This window comes from Diceros bicornis, chromosome 13 (genome assembly GCF_020826845.1).
Source record: "Diceros bicornis minor isolate mBicDic1 chromosome 13, mDicBic1.mat.cur, whole genome shotgun sequence".
Classification (NCBI taxonomy): Eukaryota; Metazoa; Chordata; class Mammalia; order Perissodactyla; family Rhinocerotidae; genus Diceros; species Diceros bicornis.
Genome location: NC_080752.1, coordinates 42,482,097 through 42,499,707, shown reverse-complemented (window position 1 = coordinate 42,499,707; position 17,611 = coordinate 42,482,097).

Below are 17,611 nucleotides of genomic sequence, written 5' to 3'. Positions count from 1 at the left end.
GTCCGGAGCACCAGGCGGAGTTTGTGCGCGCAGCATTAACTCCCGCGGCGGCGGCCGCAGCCAAGGAGGGGGGCAGGGCTGCCAGGACAAACCGACTGAAAATGGCAGAGGATGTGCCTCATTTTATCCCGCTGCACAGTGTGCATGGATTGGGCCCGAAAATAAGGGAATAGCCTATTAAAATCCATGCAGTCAACTACAAAATGTGGAACCAAGGCCTAGAAGGTTTGCTAAGAGAGGGCAACGTTTGCAGGGAGGATAGCCCTTCCTCTCTCGCAGTTTGCTTTCCTTAGGTGTCCGAAATACAAAACTCAACAAACAAACAAAAGATCGGGCTGGGCTCCTCCGGGCTCCTTCCTTTCCCCACTCCCTTTAGTGGAAGACGTTTGAAGCCCAGGACCCAGTGAGGGTTTGCCTTGGTTCTGAACTAAGGCGCGGGGGATCGGAGGAGCGCCGAGTTGTGGCCCCCACACGCGTCCCCGCCGCGGCAAAGCAGCAGACACCCAGCAGAGCTCTCCCGAGTGCGAACCGGAGCTGCGAGTTTGAGCAAAAGGGCAACTATGTCAGTTGACGGAAGCCAGAAGCAGAGTTCAAAGCCTGGCGTGGATTTCCGTCTGGATTTCCGTCTTAAAGTTTGTAACTCCGTGTTCAGAAACAGCCCCAGCGGAGGCTTTGGGAGCAGTGTGAAAGTCTAGCACTACCATCTGACAGCGAGCTGCAAAACTTTGGGCTGCATATTAAGCGAGGAAAGTGGATTGAAGCTAGAGTCAAGGCAATTCATTATATTACCGGCTCCCAGACGGGAGCTGTAAAATAAGAACTGGATCGCCGCGGAGAAAAATGGAATGGAGTCTGAATGGCGCTCCACAGCTCTTCGCGGTAAAATTGTGCCTACCCAGCGCCGAGAATCCCAAAGGAGCAAACCCCTGAGGCATCAAGCTTGGTGGGCGCTCAAGAACTGCTTGTCTCTTTAGATAAACAGTTTGGTGGAATTTACATTTCAGAATAATGATAACACATGTTGAGAAATATTAATTTCTAAAGGAGGCTTTTTTTTTTTTTTAACCAGAAGAGTAACTATGTAAAAATACCCTTAGGCATAAGTCAACCTGCTTTTTTGGTACCAATATAAAATAAGAATTACCCTCACCATCACCTTCCCCAAAACTAAAATCAACTCAAATAAATAAAGGTCCAGGCTGATCTGGTTTGTGGCAAGTTTCAAATAAAATATAAAACCCGGGGTCCATCTGACATGAGGAAAAAATCACCAACTCTCGCACACTCCAATATGTACATTCTCCTTATCCTCCAATCTCTCTGGTGAGCTTGCTAACTATTCTTTTGGAGAAGACAGAGTAAAGCTAATAATATTTTAAAGACAAACAAACCTGGACTGGAGTTTTATAAAACCACTGGGCAGATCAGGAATTTGGATATTTCTGCTAAGCCTCATTGAAGGTTTGTATTCACCAATTAATACAAAAATAGTGTATGAAAAACCTACTTGCAAAGAAGCTTGAAAGACCCTTGATAGTCCATCAGAAGAAAAATTGAACAATTCTGTATTTGGTACTTATTACACTAAGCTGTTTTTAAATTTGGAGAGCTAAACACCAACAATATTACCAAGGAAAGATAAGGTCACCAATCTTAATACTGAAGGCTATTGCTCAGGAACAGGAAAAGTCTGTTATCTTTGACTTCCCATATTAAACCAACATAGACTGCTTTTGTTTTGCTTTATTCTTTAGAACCAATGTAGGAAAATTTCACACATGTAAAATGATTGTAAGGGAAATTTTTGAAAGTGGAGGGTGGAGAACAAAATCAGAAGGAAAATCAAATATTCTAGGTGGGTATTTGTTTCAGCCCTGATTGCATAAAGCTTTCTTACACTGCCATTTTACTGAGATAGGAAAAAGAGTCAGAGCCGGGCATTTTCTCACAGCAACTCTGGAATGGATCTGGAATGGAGTCTTTTGCTCCAACACAAATTCTGTAGAAAAGAGTTGGAAGGAGAAGGAAAAACAGTGTGAGCGCTGACAAAATGGAGGGAGGCAGGCATGCAGACCTGTGAAACAGGATAGGGGGCTAACACAGCAAATGTGCTGCCTGTTCTCTGCGACACAGCCGCCTCAGAATACTCCAACATGATCATCCCAGGCTTTTCATGTAAGAATCAAAGAAAATCCAAAGAAACCTACTAGGCAGAAGACGGGAAGTGAATGGCCCCCAAGGGAAAGCATTCTGACCAGCTTTGATAGAGTTTAAACCCATCTATCCTTTCAGAAAATGGCTTCTTCCAAAGATAAAAGAAAAAGTGGACCAAACAAAAAAGTCAGCTGTGGGATACTGTAGTAGTAATAGTGGTGTGGCACTCCAGTGAAATGCAGAACTTACCAATGACACCAAGGGAAAACTGCCAGGAAAAATTACAGTGAGTTTTGGCACTTTTCCAAATTATCACTTTCTGCCCTGAAATTTAACAACACTGAAACTGGATTCAGAAGCAACCAGAAGGGCTGGTGGGTAGGGACGAGCAGGTTGGTTCTTATTGGCCTACCCCTTCAAAGAGACTACTTGAGGCCTGTGTACACGTGTGTTGTTGTTCTTCCAGTATTACTGTGGAGGGTGAACAGGAGACAAAGGAGAAATAACTCAATACATGTCATCGAGCCTATCGAACAGGCCATTTAAAAACAACGCTGAAGGGCTGGCCCAGTGGCATAGTGGTTCGTTGGTGCGCTCCGCTTCCGCAGCCTGGGGTTCACGGCTCGGATCCCGGGCATGGACCTACACACCACTCATCAAGCCATGCTGTAGTGGCGTCCCATATACAAAGTAGAGGAACATTGGCACAGATATTAGCTCAGGGATAATGTTCCTCAGCAAAAAGAGGAAGATCGGCAACAGATGTCAGCACAGGGACAATCTTCCTCACCAAAATAAATAAATAAATAAATAAATAAATAAATAAAAACAGCACTGAAACACAAACACACGTACACACTCCTCTCCACCACGATGTGTTTTCATTAAGAGACCCCATTTACAAACTACACTCAAACGAGAGTACACAATGCCATATAGCATTAGGCACTATTTTTTCCCCAAAGGCCAGGATATAGATTACACATTTTTTAATGTGAGGGCCCTTTGGACCTCAGAACAAAGTCCAAGAGCTCGTATAAGTATTTTTTTCCCAATCAATCACAGCTACCTATATGGACACTGTCCAGCAAAAACTGGAGTTCATGGCTGATGTGTTTCCCCTTTAGCCCAGCTAAAGTTGGAAGTCCAAAATGTTCTAGAAAAGAAGGATCTAGTTGACTCCACACCTACTCTCTGTTCTTTTATAAACTAGCAGCCAGTGTTTCCAAGATGGAATCATAAGAGAGTTGAGGTACTACATGTCCTTCAAAACAGAAGTTATTCTCTAGGAAGAAGCTTAGAGGTAAGGAGGCTGCAGCCTGATTGAGGATTTTTAGTAATCCATCATTAGCACAATTTGTAACTGATTATGGAGAGGTAAGACAGAAACCAATTTATAAAGTTAACTAAATTCTGTAGACCAAAGATACACCATCTCCACCTTGAATATTTACCTTTCACGATGAAGCAACTTTACTCAAAGCTCCTGCCCTTCTTTGGCAATCCTTGAGTTGAATGTGCTGTTCTGACTCAATTGCCACCAAAATGGGTCTTCTACTGAGACTCAGAAATCTTGTGAGCATGTTATTCTTTCAACTAGAAATTAATGGTGTGACTATTGCTAATAATAACATCATTCCAAAGCCGTATTTATAAACTTCATTAAGTACCTTGCTCCTTGCTTTAAGGATCTCCTAGAATACTTGTTTATTTATTTATTGTGAGGAAGATCAGCCCTGAGCTAACATCCATGCTAATCCTCCTCTTTTTGCTGAGGAAGACCGGCTCTGAGCTAACATCTGTTGCCAATCCTCCTCCTTTTTTTCTTTCCCCCCAAAGCCCCAGTAGATAGTTGTATGTCATAGTTGCACATCCTTCTATCTGCTGTATGTGGGACACGGCCTCAGCATGGCCGGAGAAGCGGTGCATCGGTGCGCGCCCGGGATCCGAACCCGGGCCGCCAGGAGCAGAGCGCGCACACTTTACCGCTAAGCCACAGGGCCAGCCCAATACTTGTTAATGCTATCCTTGGCAGTAGACCTTTCTAAAGTCCCACAATAAAATTCACAGGAGAGCTCTGCAATAGCAGTAGCACTAGGACTAAGTGCAATAGCAAACAGGAGCAGTCATGCTGAGCCATAACCATTCACTGACATCACCTTTTGACTGCCTGTGAGTGATTCATATCCTCAGTGATCTGCTAATTGAAGATTAATTAATTTAGTGAGCAAGTTCTTCACCATCGCACACACTATGCTATCTGACCTAGTCTGTCCCTCACCTCTGCCAGACACATGTGCACACATACACACACCTCTGACATCATGTTTTGGTGTGTGATGCCAAAATACCAGATATATTTAACAGGAACAACAGGAGAAACATTTTCAAACTAAAAATATGGAGGGGAACTGGATAATAAGGAAGATTTGTTTTCTATTTTGTTTAAGGTTTTTGCTTCTATACTTTTAACTCCAGAACACACACACACACACACACACACACACACACACACACACACACACACACTTTTAAAGAGATCACAGATGCTGGCCAGGATTAGGGTTATACCAAACATATTCTACACTGCCATTTTCCAAACTAAATGAAACAGAGCAAAAATATGGAGAAGGAATTTACAGGAGTGGAGTACTACAAAGACAGATGAAAACTGTTAGAAGTGTTCTTCTTGGAGGTGAATGGGGGTGGGGGATGAGGAATGGAAAGACAAGAAGTAAAGGTGAATGACCTACCTAATACTCAAAGTAAAGAGCCTACAGTTTGAGAACTATCTCAACATTTGAGACAAATGTCCAGATTTTCATTCTAAGTCAGATTTCCAAATGGCTGTATCCATTTATAAACTGTAATGATCACAATTTCAAATAGACTCACAAAATCTAATCATATGGACTATAAGTGCTCAGAAGCATCAGATCAAAGGTTCTCCATGAGTCAAATGACTATCTCTTTACTGTGATGCTTTGAAACCAGTCTAGAATTTTCCACTTTTAGATTTTGGATGTCAATTTTCTCATTCAGTTTACTATAAATGGGAGGTCCTCTGACAATTACCCTGCTGTGATGTACAACATTGTATATACACTACCATCATACCTCCCATAAAGCACTTTGAAGGCTGATGTCTACCTAAAAGGAAAGATATACCTCCAAAATAGTATGGGCCTTTTTCCCTAAAAATTTATAAGTTCCTAGCACTCAAATCAAGATCCCTCATTTTCCAATTGGTTTTCCAACAAACCAACAAAGTTGATAAACAAAGAGAAAAGAGAACAAGGAAAAAGTTAAGACATGGCAATCCCCATTCTATGGGACCTTAAAGAGATTTTAGTGAGTATAGAGAAAATAATGGATGTTAAAAGTACTTTGAGATCACTGGCCTAATTATCAAAGGTATTATTATTAATATTACTAATGCTGTTACACTTAGATTGTATTTTAGTCTCTTTTTTCCCCTAGAGAAGAAGAGAATTAAGATAACTTCTCCTCTCTTCATGCTCCTCCCTCTCCTCTCTCTTCTCTCTCTTTTTTGTCTCAGTGTCCCATAGGCTCTCACACTGGGTAATTGTACTTGACTAATTGGCACAAAAATGTCCACAAGGTACAATTTATGCCACACTGGCTGCTCTCACAGCTCAGGCTCCTGCACACAACACTCATGCCAGGGATTTCTGCACAGAGTGGAACCCAGTGCTCCTAAGGCAGCTACATGGAATTATGAGATATTTGTTCTACCTACTTGGCTGACTCTGGTTTTAGAATGGTCTTTGGTCTTTGTAACAAGAGAAACAACTGTCCACCAAAATGAATGGCTGAGATGCACCAAATCAAATAATGTCCTTAATTGGACAGACGAGAAAGGAAAGAACAGGCCGGACTTAGAGTTCATTTAATTGCAACTCTCCAACGGAATCCTGGTGCTAGACGAGGAAACAGAATACAGCTTTCCAACCTCTTGATCCTTGCTATTGAAGACAAGAATTTGATCTTTAGATCAGTATTTGGGGGGTTTCAAAATCAGTGACCTGGGAAATCCCCAACTAGCAGCTAGCACTTCCTCACTCCATGAACCTGCGGCTGTTCCTTTCAGGGGGCTGGTGCCTCCAGTTCAGCCTTTTTGAGTACCTTACACAGCAGCGACACAAAGCAGAACAGAAGAAATCCTAAATATTCAAAGCTGCATTGAACAGGTAGAATCTTTTGTTTTCCTTCTCAAATTTGAAAATATGTGTTCAACAGAATTCTCTATAAAACAGGTTTTTAAAAGATGGCATCTCCAAAACCAGTTTTCTGTTACAGTATTTATAAAAATTGGAGTGATGTTTACCTTAAACTCTAAACATTTACCAGCTGACAGCATTAGAGTCTTCTATAATTTAAAAAACAAATAGAGAAGAAAACAAATTCTTAAGTCTTCATACTGCTTAGGCCTTCACATAGGTAACGCTGAGTACTCAGCGATAGAAAGGTGTTGGCAAGAAATCGAATTTATAAAAGTGTAAAAAAAAAAATGAATGATTTCACAAAAAGGAGGAAACAAATTTCGCTAACGCTGCCTGCCAGGAACTTGCCAGCAACGATTAGTATTTGCCATATTTTCTTCCAGAAACCAGGAAAACCGAGGAGGTAAAGTCAGTCTAAAAGTTGAAAGAATATAAAAACAAAAGTAAAGAAAAACACTTGGCAAGGCAGCCTCTCGCATCTCTGCGACATTCAGAGAACAGCCTGAGTATAACACATGGGAGCAAGGCACCTGTGTGCTCAGCCAGCGCTTCACCTTATGGAAGACTTGAATGCATGCGTCTCCCAGGTCAGAGTGCCTCAAGAAGGAAGCAGCAGCAGTCCTCGCTCCAGCCCAAGCTGTGTGCCTGTGATGTCACATTTGCAGCAGGAATCCCTCTTCCATGGGGAGCTATTGAGGAGCAGCTCCGTTCCAAAACAGGGTTTTCCAAATTGCCTCTCTCCCTAGGCTCCCCGAGGGCCAGGCATTAGGCGAACTTGCTTGCTGTACCTGTAAAGAAAAAGGAAAACAACAGAGGCCCCAAAACGAAATTAAGGAACTCCCTTGGAAAAAATTTTCAACAAAAATAAAAATCATTGTTGTTGCATTATTTGAGCCTCACACTTAAGAATTAGGGATATAGGGCCGGCCCCGTGGCTTAGCGGTTAAGTGCGTGCTCTCCGCTGCTGGCGGCCCGGTTCCGATCCCGGGTGTGCACGTGCACCGACGCACCGCTTCTCCAGCCATGCTGAGGCCGTGTCCCACATACAGCAACTAGAAGGATGTGCAGCTATGACATACAACTATCTACTGGGGCTTTGGGGGAGGGGGAATAAATAAATAAAATCTTTAAAAAAAAAAAAAAAGAATTAGGGATACCAAAATTCCTTATTGAATATCCAGAACTTTTACGTGGAATCCCTTAATATCAAAACCAATACAAAAAAAAAGAAAGCATACACTTCTGTATTAAAAAGTATATTTCATATGAATTTTACTAGAGCTCTAAACAACAGTGCCTTCTTCAAATGGATGAAGAAAAATAATCTAAGAGAAGCATCTCCTACACAACCAAAATTTCAAGATTTAGGAGATTTAAAAGAAAATATGCAGTGATGCAGATATGAAAAGGAAAGTGGGGTAGATCCTCCCATCTCACACAAATTTGACAACAATAATAGTAGTTTTCTCATGAGTGACTATTATGTGTGTGCTGTATGGTCTCTAGAACTCACAAAAATCCACTGAGATAGGTATTATTGTCTCCATTCTGTAAACAAAGAAACTGAAGCTCAGATAGATTAAGCAATCCAAAGCCGTAACACTGGTAAATGCTAGAGCCAGGATTTAAACCAAACTCTCTTACAAATTCCAAATCCTGAGCTTTTCAATAAAAATAGGTAATAAATCTCATAATGTTAATAATGTACTTTTTCAAGTACATTTATCAGAAGCATCATTTATATATATTATGCCACTAGCAAGTATGAGGTGGTCAAAATAAAAATATATATATATATATTTTTTTTGAGGAACATCAGCCCTGAGCTAACATCCGTGCTAATCCTCCTCTTTTTTTTTTTTTTTGCTGAGGAAGACTGGCTCTGAGCTAAATCTATTGCCAATGCTCCTCCTTTTTTTTTCCCCCAAACCCCAGTAGATAGTTGTATGTCGTAGTTGCACATCCTTCTAGTTGCTACATGTGGGACGTGCCTCAGCATGGCCGGAGAAGCGGTGCATCGGTGCGCGCCCGGGATCCGAACCCAGGCCACCATTAGCGGAGCGCACGCACTTAACCACTAAGCCACGGGGCCGGCCCAAAATAAAAATATTTAATTGCTATTTTAACTTTAGTACAGAGCTGATATAATACTGACCCCAGTCTAAGAATAAATATAACTTCATTGGGTCTCTTAGAACCTCTCTATTCAAAGTGTGGTTCCAGGACTAGCAGTTTCAGGACCACCTAGGAGCTTCTTAGAAATGCACAGTCTCAGGCTCCACTTCAGACGTTCTGAAACAGAATCTGCATTTTGACAAGATCCCCAGGTGCTTTGTATGCAAGTTAAAGTTTAAGAGGCACTGTCTTAGACATGAGTGATTCCAGGAAAAGGGATGACTCTCCCTCACTGAAGCCATCCATTTTCATAGGAGCAGGGAGGGAGAGGATGGTAAGAATGCACTCACATTGTACCCTTTCCTCTCTGTTTTTTTGTTTTGTTTCGTTTTAGGTAACATTAGTTTATAACATTATATAAATTTCAGGTGTACATCATTATATTTTGACTTCTGTATAGACCACATCTTGTTCACCACCAAAAGTCTAGTTGCCGTTCATCATTCTCCTCTCTTGTTTTCAACTAAATGTTCATCAGTTACTTTTTTTCTTTTTAGTAACAGCTCTATTGAGATATAATTACAATTCACCCATTAAAATGCACAATTCAATGGGTTTTGGCTTATTCAGAGTTGAGCAACCATCACCATAATCAATTTTAGAATATTTTATTACCCCAAAAAGAAGCCCCATCCTCTTTAGCAGTCACCCTCCATTCTCCCCAGCCCCAAGCCCTGGGCTACCGCTAATCTACTCTCTGTCTCTGTAGATTTGCCTATTCAGGGCATTTCATATAAATGGAATTGTACGATATATGGTCTTTTGTGATTGGCTTCTTTCACTTACCATGTTTTCAAGGTTCATCCATGTCATTCATCAATCCATCTTAATCCTTCCTCATACTTGGCAGTTATTCTGTCAACAGATGTGTGGGTGCCAGACAATGTGACCCCATCACCCACTCCTTCCAATGGAGCTCCTGAGTGCCACCACTCCCCTAGGAGAGGGGCACTCTCATTCCTAACTCCCCAATAGGGAGGTCTTTAACAGAGTTCCCTTTTCCATCTTCTCCCTGGGACTTAGCAGCTCAAGTACAGCTGGCCCTTGGCCAAGTTTCTCTCCTCAACACCTTCAGGCACTACCAGTGCTGCCACCTTATGCCCATTTCTTGAAGTAGTGGACGCTGGGTCAGGCACTGTGTTCCTTCCTAAGAGCCCAGCTCTTTGCTGTTTCCACAGCAATCAAGGTTGTGACTCATGACAGAGTGTGACCAGGAGAGGTCGAGGGTGTGCTGTGTGGGAACACATGCCTGGCATCTTCAAACAACCAAAAGGCACAGAAAGAAGCAAGTACAAAAGCACTTGGGGCTAAAGGGGGGCATGATTTTGCAATCTCTCTTCCTGATTCTCTTGGCTGTTTCTTCAGCTCGCATTTCTCTTCCTCTCCTCAGTTCACTTTCACTTCCCTATGTTACTCTTCACAGAATAGGGAACTTAAATATCTCTCCCTGTTCATTTCTACCTGGAGTGTTTTCTCTTGCCACTTCCAGCAGCACAACAGTTGTGTACTTAGACATTTGGGTATGCTAAGTTACTTCTGTAAAAAAGAGAGTCAGTCTAAACATTCTGCCCTACTAAACAGCAAAACAAGGAAAAGGTTTCCTGTTCTCCAAAATCAAGATGTTCTTCTTTAATAGATGAAACTACCCACAGCCAGATTTTTGTTATGAAACATGAATTATCAGTCCCAAAGAAAAACTAGCATATTAACAAAAACACTTTCCCTAGATGCTCATGTCTGGATCTGGAACCTTGTCTGAGTTCATTTTGGGACATATGGTTCCATTACAGATTGTTGTACACTACCCTGTCCTTGCTGAGTAGCCCATATATCCTCCTTCTTCCTGGGAAAGGCTTTCCAAATCAAGGCTCCAGGTACCTCAACTCCACTGACACTCTATCATATTCATTGGAGAAATGTTTGGATGCTATTACATGCCAGCACTGTGCTGTACCCACGATAGACAAGGTTCCAGCTTTCACGGAGTTTTGCCCGGGGTGGGGGTTGGGGGGATATATAATGGTAGACTGTAGCCCTGATAGACCTATCATGCGCTTGATTCCCTAAGTATGTCTTGATGAGTCCTGTTCTCCCTGAGGGAAGCAGGCAAGAAAGACCTTGCCGTCTTGGACAGAGAGGAAGAGAAGCAGATGGACTCATCTGGTCCTGGCTGGTAGCCTTGCAGAACCTTCTGCCTTCAACTTACTTTGACCCTTGAATAAACCCCTGAGAGCCACAGAGGTATCACAAAGGCTGAGAACCATGGCATTAATGGACTTCATGACATTATTGAATTCTTAAACAATAACTTATATGCATTAGGGATTGCTTAGACACTGTTCTTATATATAATAATCTTTGTTAATTTATATAGTTTCATATTATTTAACAGTATAAATAATTTACATTTTGGGTTTGCTTGTATGATCATCCTTTAATCCATGGGAACTCAGAACAAGGTGTTACATACCTTTCCTATTTTCTACTCTTTTTGTCTTCCCCAGAGCTAGGCGTACCAATGGGAGCTTGTTAAACTTTTACTGTTAGTCAGCTTGTAGAGGAATGCATTATTTATTCTCTCTTGCTTGGGGGTCAAAGCAACCAACTAGATCTAAAGGCACATTTAGAAGACTTGTCAACATAAACAGGTGTGTATTTACTCTGATTTTGCTATCACAATTTAGAAACGCTTCATTTATCTAACGCCTTTGGAGAATGTGAAAAGTCTGAATTAGCTTTCTAAATAATTGAAACTAATCCCTTTAGATAAAAAAATGTTTAAAAATCCGCCTTTAATATTATTGTAAATAAAATAGATCCCTGCCTTCTTGAAACATATAGCAAACATAATTTAACCTCTTCTTATTTTCTTGGTCATTGTTAGCATTCAGAACTAGAGTGCAAAGTAATGCATTTTTGGGAAATAATAAAATACACTAGGCTCTTTGCTTTACCCAAAATGATCCACGGCTGGTGTGTTTTTGTGTTCTGCTTTGTCCTTCTAATAATTTTCTTTCTGTTTTTTTTTCCTCCTCCTTTTTTAGGTTATTACATAGTACCTCTTGCTACTTCCTGGGTGCTTGGCTTTGGCAGTACTCTTCCTAATCTGTGTCCTAGGAAACCAGATAACCAAGTTTATTAGCATTGTGTGTAAAATAAGAGCAAACAGGTTTGGAATCTGAGAGTCTTTCCTAAAAGTGAGTAGTATGGGTTTTTTTCAAAGGCAGTTCAATGTTCCTTTTCACTTGCTCCAGTATTCTCAATTCCCATACAGATGCCCTAGATTGTTGGATAAATTACCTTCTTTAGAAAACTGTGATGTTATCATAGTACTTTTCCGCTAACACAGTTTAGTGAGATATGATTTTTTCCATCAAAAGTTCTCCTTTGGGGGCCAGCCCCGTGGTGTAGTGGTTAAGCTTGCACTCTCCACTTCGGCAGTCCAGGGTTTGCAGGTTCAGATCCTAGGTGCGGACCTACACACTGCTCATCAGGCCATGCTGTGGCAGCGTCCCACATACAAAATAGAGGAAGATTGGCAATGAATGTCAGCTCAGGACCAATCTTCCTCACTGAGAAAAAAAAAAAGGTAGAGTAGCTAGAAAAAAAGAAAAAAGAAGTTCTCCTTTGTTTCTAAACTATTCTTTTTATTTCCTCTTGATTTCTGATTTTAAACCATTAGTCCTTCCAATATGGGCATAAAGAAAACCTAAATAACTTATAACCGGGTAAGATTTAAAGATCTTCTTATAGATTATAGGGAGCCTTCCCAATACAATGTTTTTTTCTGATAAGAAAAAGGCTTGAGTTGTAGTTTTAAGGTAAAACCAATGTGCTCGGGGCCGGCCCCGTGGCGTAGTGGTTAAGCGCGCGCTCCACTGCTGGCGGCCCAGGTTTGGATCCTGGGCGCCCACCGATGCACCACTTGTCAGGCCATGCTGTGGCAGCGTCCCATATAAAGTAGAGGAAGATGGGCATGGATGTTAGCCCAGGGCCAGTCTTCCTCAGCAAAAAGAGGAGGATTGGCATGGATGTTAGCCCAGGGCCAGTCTTCCTCAGCAAAAAGAGGAGGATTGGCATAGATGTTAGCTCAGGGCTGATCTTCCTCACACACACACACACACACAAAACCCAATGTACTCAATGTTAAAAATGTAACAGCTACCATTTAAAATTGAGTGTCAGGGGGCCAGCCCGGTCAGGTAGCAGTTAAGTGCGCACACTCCGCTTCAGCGGCCCGGGGTTCGCAGGTTCGGATACCTGGTGCGCGCTGATGCACTGCTTGTCAAGCCATGCTGTGGCAGTGTCACATATAAAGTAGAGGAGGATGGACACGGATGTTAGCCCAGGGCCAGTCTTCCTTGGCAAAAAGAGGAGGATTGGCATTAGATGTTAGCTCGGGGCTGATCTTCCTCCCCCCAAAAACATAAAAAAAATTAAAAATTGGGTGTCCACTATATGCCAGGTGTACATATTTTCTTTCCAATACTTAGAACAGTGCTGTGAAGTATATAACAACTCCACATTCGTAGAAAACTGAAGCTAATAGAAATTAAATGACTTAACAAGAGTCACAGGAGTATTAAGTGTAAGAGCTGAGATTCAAATCCAACCCTGAATCAAAAGTTTGCATTCTTTTTTCTTTTCTTTTTTTAAACAGAAAACAGAATTTATTTCTCAAATAACAGTTTGGAAGATCTCGGACAGCAGGCAGCTCTGCTCCACCTGGTCAAGCAGGGACTTGGGTTCCTTTTGTATGGTTGTTTTGCCCTCTCTTAGGGATTTTACCTCAACTGCATGGTCAAAGCTCAGTCTCAGGCACATCTGGCCCAGCTTGCTCTGGAGTGGCAGAGGCCAGACAGGAGTGGGCAAGGGAACTTTCAGGTGCCTACGTGTTGAGGGAAAGGAAGAATAGAGGATCTGGGTGCCCCTGGATGAATGAGGAGGGCTGAGGACTGGGGGTGTACATCTCCCCACCTCCACCTCCTTCCCTCCCTCTGGTACCCAGACCTAGAAAGCTACTCTCAAAGTTTGTGTCTTTTCTACTAAGTCAAGTTGCCTTCCTTACACTATTGCTGAGAGGTGTTTTTTTTTTTTTTTTTTGTGAGGAAGATCAGCCCTGAGCTAACATCCGTGCTAATCCTCCTCTTTTTGCTGAGGAAGACCGGCTCTGAGCTAACATCTATCGCCAATCCTCCTCCTTTTTTTTCCCCCCCAAAGCCCCAGTAGATAGTTGCATGTCATAGCTGCACATCCTTCCAGTTGCTGTATGTGGGACGCGGCCCCAGCATGGCGGGAGAAGCGGTGCGTCGGTGCGCGCCCGGGATCCGAACCCGGGCCGCCAGCAGCAGAGCGCGCTCACTTAACCGCTAAGCCCCCGGGGCCGGCCCCTGAGAGATGTATCCTGGTAATTGTGGCCAACTTGACCATGGTAATAAATGTAACTGACCAGCTCTGTCTGTAATCAACAATTATTATTAGAGGATAAAGTAAAAGTGATTCTTCCCAGTTGCTAGAATCTCCCCCTGAGGAAGGGGTTAGGAGTGACTTGGACCAGCCCAGCTGGGGCCAAAGGCCAAATGGTTTAAAGGCCAGGGTTGGGTTCCATAAGAGCAGATCTAAAGCCACCTGATGAAAGCCAAATGGCCAAATATTAGGTCATCGCGGATATGAACACCTCCACCAGAGTGCAAAGACAAATTTTGGATTGATCAAATATAGAGTTGAGACTTTGGTGAGAACAAGTACAGAAATAGTCCAATAAGAAGAAATCTTAGGCAATTTCCTAAAACACCTGTGATTGGAAGATATGTAGAGGGGTCAACCTGGCTTAAAGAGGACAGGGTCGTCTGTGAAGACATATGAGATGACTTGAGTCATAGGAGCCATTGGCATAATCCCCTAATGAATAAATGACAATGAGAATTGTGCTTTTCTGAGTTCTTATTTAATATTTACAGCAGCTTTTTTTTTTTTTTTCTGAAGAAGATTATCCCTGAACTAACATCTGTGCCAGTCTTCCTCTATTCTGCATGTGGGTCGCCACCACAGCGTGGCTGACAAGTGGTGTAGGTCCACACCTGGGATCCGAACCCACGAACTTGGGCCGCTAACGTGGAGTGCACCGAGCTCAACCACTACGCCATGGGCCAGCCCCTACAGCAGCTTTTTGAAGTCTTTAATTCTTTAGTTTTTCTTCTTTTTTCCCTTTAATTGTGACAAACACCAGTTCTGATTTGCCTCAATTAATTCATGTTCTTTCTTCCATTTTCTGCCTCTGCTTTAGGTTGGCTTTATGCTATAATTAGTTATGTGTATGTATATATACATATACACACCTACTGTATTAGAGTTTAGGTTAGTTTTATGCTATAATTAGTATATATATAGTATATATAAATATATATATGTAAATATATATATATTACTACTTTATTAGAGTTTCTGCCCAAACTGCTCCTACTCAGTTGGCTATACTATTCCATGATTCTCTGGCCAACCCCATTCTTGTGTTTTTGTTTTTCTTCATGACTTTTTTCCTTCAGATTTTCATATTTACAGTTTTGTCTGTCACTTGGCCTTCTGTGCACCTACTACCTTTTTATCCAGAAGATGTGAAACATCTCATCTTCATTGTGCTAAACAGGGAAATGTTAAGATTCTAGGGTTGCGATTCTAGGGGTTCTTCTTTCTTCAGGCCCTCCACCCCATCAAAGTTGGGGCCAAAACTCAGTTATGGTCAAAACTCAGTTTAACTAAAAGTTAACAAAGGTCAACAATTCACCATTCAAAGCTTTGCCTTGGTTCTTTGTGTGAGGAGGGGAGGAAGCGGGGGTGTGGGCCGTGAGCTGTGGGGCCATCTGGTAGTGTCTTGTTCCTTCAGTTCCTGTGGTCGTAAGCTGCAGTGACTGAGAGCGGGGTTAACCTAGTGTACTCTTGCTCCAATAAAGACTCCTCTCCCATGTACTATGATATATCCCTTCATATCTTGTCGCATGCTGCTCCCTCCAGCAGAAGTACTTCTATGGCTCCCCCAAGTCTCATCTCAAATATCACCTCTTTGGGAAGCAGTCTCTAATTCCTCTAACTTGGGATTGACAAACATTTTCTGTAAAGAACCAGATACTAAATATTTTAGGCTCTACAGGCCAAGAGCAATGAGAGTGCTACGTAAGGTCTCTGTCCTGATGACTCAGTTCTACTGTGGTAGTGCAAAGGCAACCATAGGCAATAGACAAATGGGAGTGGCTGTACTGCAACAAAACTTTATTTACAAAAATAGGCAGTGGGCTAGCTTTGGCCAATGATCTATGGTTTGTTGACCCCTACTCTACTTAGATATTTCTTCTCCAACCTAATTGTTCATGCCTCCATTATCACATTTGTACTGTAAGTTTAGTAGCATTTTCTGGTCCAAACACTCTTCCAGTCCGGCAGGTGGAGAAGACAGGAAATGCACATTCCATAAGACATATGGATCCATAGACGAATCAATCCCTGTTTATCCTGAACCAGAAAATCCAAAGATACTAGATTCTGCAATTAGAAGGGCTCCCTTGAGATAGAATACCATTAAAAATACTAGAAAGTCCAAGTGATAACAGAGGATTTGGATGATTCATGATACATGGAATAGTAAGGCCCAGAGCAAAATGCCTTGAGAACTGTATAGTATTTACAGTAATATTCATAAATGGCCATGGGTGCAAATACCACATTATGGTGTCAAAGAGTCAGCAGATACCTTTTTTTTTAAAAAAATATGATTTTTTTTGGCTGAGGATTAGCCTTGAGCTAACATCTGTTGCCAATCCTCCTCCTTTTTGCTTAAGGAAGATTAGCCCTGAGCTAACATCAGTGCCAATCTTTCTCCACTTTTTATGCGGGTTGCCACCACACATGACTGATGAGTAGTGTGGGTCTGCACCCAGGAACCGAACCTGCGAACCTGGGCCACCAAAGTGAAGTGCACCGAACTTAACCACTACGCCACGGGGCCAGTCCCAGCAGATACTTTTTAAATTAATTTTTGTTTTATGTTACTGTGAAAATTAACAAGAGAATTGTTAAAGTCATTCTCAGTGGAAAAAGTACATCTAAAGTATCACGTTATACTAGAACATATTAAACATGATCTGTCCTGACTTCAACCAAAGCTGCTAATACAAATTATATAATAAGTATACATATTAATTAGAACTTGCAAGAGTATCAGTTGATTTAGGGTTGACTGAGAGTTGAATCAGTTAATTTCTTCCTGTTACTTACAATTCCTATTGCAGTGGCTACTAGTATAACTTATGCACACTAAGTATCCATATAGAGTTCCATCATCAAAACAACGAGGTCATATCTTTCACTGCTGCTCTTTCTGACTGCTGATGATCTTCTCATGCCATATACCAAGAATTGCCATAAAGCAATAACAAAAACAAATCTATCTTAAATTGCCAAATTATAATGACCAGCATGAAGCATAGATCCTGGTAAAGAAGCAAAGACAACATTTAAGCTGACTCTTTGAAGGTACTCCTATGTTAACATTTTCATTTAGATCATATTTAGCCAAAAAGGAGAGGGCACAGTAATGCCAGCAATGGACCACACAGCTTTGAAGAGGACCTCCTAACAAAGTCAGAGGAGCCACCAATGTACACATGGTGTTTGAATGGAACATTCAAGCACAATGCTCTAGGACTGGGCTCTGTTTATATGATGTTGATACAAAGAGTATAGCAGCTCCAATTGTGGCTTGCTCACTAAGAGTCTTTCATTGCAATGGTCATGAGAGAAGGCATTCTGTTAACTGATGTAGCCAATAAAGCTGTTGAACTACAAAACTATGAAGGCCTGAATTCTAACTTTCACAGAAGCAGCCAACTTCATTATATCCAAATTTAATATATTCAATTTCATTATAAATTTTCAAGCTACAACGGCAATCATTCATTCAACATATATTTTTTAAAGGCCTACAATTTACCTGGCACTATTTTAGGTGTTAAGGATACAGTGGTGAACAAAATGGACAAAAGTCT